This window comes from Eutrema salsugineum, unplaced genomic scaffold, assembly GCF_000478725.1.
Source record: "Eutrema salsugineum unplaced genomic scaffold, Eutsalg1_0 scaffold_4, whole genome shotgun sequence".
NCBI lineage: Eukaryota > Viridiplantae > Streptophyta > Magnoliopsida > Brassicales > Brassicaceae > Eutrema > Eutrema salsugineum.
Window position 1 is genome coordinate 11,551,053 of NW_006256686.1, and position 3,133 is coordinate 11,554,185.

Below are 3,133 nucleotides of genomic sequence, written 5' to 3' on the forward strand. Positions count from 1 at the left end.
AACCCGCAGGATTCCCACTTTATCCATTAAAGCCAAGTCAGGACCCGGTTTGTTCCGGGCTGACCCGGTTCGTTTTTAGAGAGATATAAATACTTTTTAGGGTTTTTTCCTAGAGAACTAAGCTTTATTCCCTTTGTCTATTGCCTTTTTTGTGAAAAGACTCCACTAAGAAGAGAAATATCGATTATTGAGTGTTTAATCAAGAGAGTTTAAGAAATCTTTGTGTTTAAAGCTGCTTTCTTCTAAATCTATCATCTATCTCTCCATCTATACACTTCTAATCATGATTAATAACACATCTTGCAAAGGATCTAGTGTGTTGATCATGATTAGTGAGTAATCTCCATATTAAGGTCTTAGATATGTAGATTAGGGTGCTTAAGTGGTAGATTAGTGAGCTTAGGGGTTAGATCATGCATATTCCATTCTCTACAACTTGTTCTTTATGCTAGATCCATACAAATCATATGTGGTCTAGATTCTGGGCATTTCATGCACCAAAACTGTTTGATGAAATGCCTGAACCAAAGTTGTTAGAGGTTTAAGTGTTATTCATCATGGGAATGATTGTCTATATGCTTAAATGACAGATTAAACTGATTCTTAATGCTTGTTAACTCATGTTTCACTGATGATGATTGGGTTAGAAACTGTTTTAGCATAGGAGTTAATACCTTCATGAGATGATTTACTTAATTAAATATGTTTATGTTGAATGGTTTGGTTGATCATATATTCATTAGCTCATTAGTTTATCACTGAAGGCGCCCTAATCCACTATCATGTCTAAGACCTTTCTCATCATCATTCATACATTCTCATCATTTGTCATTGTTTAGTTCTTGTTTAATCGATTTCATTAGTCTTTAATCATGTTTAAGTTTGTAGTTGTCTCTAGTTAACCAAACCACTCTTGTTTGCTTGAATTAAGAATCTGATCACATAGTTTAGTGTCTAACACCACATATGGATTGATAAACCCCTTGTACTGCAAGACAGGGGATTGATAACCTATACAAAGAGCCTTGAAAACTCTTAGTTATCAAAAATGAATCAAGTTCAGTCTCAAGACAAAGCAATCATAAATTAGGCCATTTTCATGACATCAATCTCTTATGAAATCATAAATTAGACCATTTTCATGACATCAATCTATTTGTTAAACATTTAATTATGCTGAACTTTTAATTTACAACTATATGATCAACAAGCACGAATCACAAGTCTAAATGTCACTACTTATCCTAAACATCAATTTTCCATTTGCTAGGTATAAAAGGCTGAAGAAGGGTTTACTTAGATATTTATCAAACACCTTCCGGGCAAGAATTCAATGAAACAAAAAAAGAAAATCTGGCATTAAGCATAATGATGAGAAAGATGCTAATCTAGCCTTAGAGATCATTAATCAACCACCAATTATCCTAGTCTACCAAGCCCATGATCCAAAATGAAACTACTAACTAATACCCATGAAAAGGACAACGATCATGATGAAACAACTCTTAATGATGGTTGAGTGAGATTAGGAATGAAAGATTTTTAAAGGAAATCTATACTATTATTTGCGAAGTCAAAAATCCTCTGTGTCGTCTCTACAGCGATTCGCCTACGTATCTATATTAAAAATAACTATGTGACGTTTTAATTAATTCTGATAAGTCCATCATTAATCTATACTATTATTTGCGAAGTCAAAAATCCTCTGTGTCGTCTCTACAGCGAGTCGCCTACGTGTCAATATTAATAATAACTATGTGGCGTTTTAATTAATTCTGATAAGTCCATCATTAATTCTACATGTAAATATATGTGACATGGCTTTTTTTCTCGATTATGGGCCAACAAGTTTATTCATGGGCCACTGATCTTGAAGTTCGTCCTAGCCACCGATTTATGGGCCACCGATATTAAAATCGGTTCTAACATAAACCCTAGCGTATCCATCGTGCTATATATACCCATATCAATTTTCATATTTCTTACATATAACATCTGTCTACTAAGTTTAAGCATTGTTTCAAAAAAAAATTATTCACCTCTTTTTTACAAAAATGATCGTACTTTTTTAATAAAAAAAAACGTCCACCTCTTTTTTAAAAAACGATCATAACATTTTTTTATAAGAAATTCGTCCAGCTCTTTTAAAATAAAAAACACAATCTCTATTATTATTTATGCTTATTCGTAATGACAACGTAACCTACTATTTTTTGTATAATTGATACTTCGCTGCTTCTGTGATTCATCTCTCGCCTTACAATGAAATCGTCAGGTAAATATAAATTTATGTTTTTATTTTAGTTCGTGCTTTAAATATTCCAGATTCTAAAAGTTTTTCTATTGTAAATCCATTGCCTAATAGTTACTTTTAAAAAACCTTTTATGAATATTCTGTAGAGACTGGCCATCGTCCTTTTTATGATCCTCAGATTTTTCCGTATAATCGGCCTCCATCTCCAATCGTTTTTCCACAAGATGAAAATTCTTCTGCTGGTGTTTACAACGATAAATTAACCGGTTGGTTGAAGTGTAATCAGAACTATCCACAAGCCATATCGTACATGTATTTTGAATTTCTGACACGTTGGATTTGAGATTGTAAAAAATGTCATGGCATTCCCGTCTCTGCGGCATCTTCAGACAGAGTATTATATCCAACTATAACCCTAATACTGGTGAAGCTTACTACTTAAGGGTTTTATTCCACGTCGTTTGCAGTCCATGTTCTTATATTGATATAAGAACAATTAAATGGTGGTGTCCACCCTAATTTTAAAGATGCATGTTACGCTTTAGGTTTAATTCGTGATGATACTGAGTATGTATAAGCTTTATATAAGGCAAGTCAATGGGGTTCCTGCTGCTCTCTTCAAATGAGGTTCACTGCTTTGTTATGTGTAGGTGCTATGATGAATTCCTTTAATGTATGGAAATCCATTCAATGTCTTTTAGTATAAGTTTCGTCAATTTTTTGCATTGTCTTTGATTTTATTTTGTTTCATTATATTATTTTAACAATTTTTTAGATCTTTCGTTCTATTCTGCCTGGTTTCGGTTGAGAGGTTTACTATTTGAGATTTTTGATGGATGTTGTTAGGTATTTTTATTGGAAGTTGTTAGTCTTGGTGCT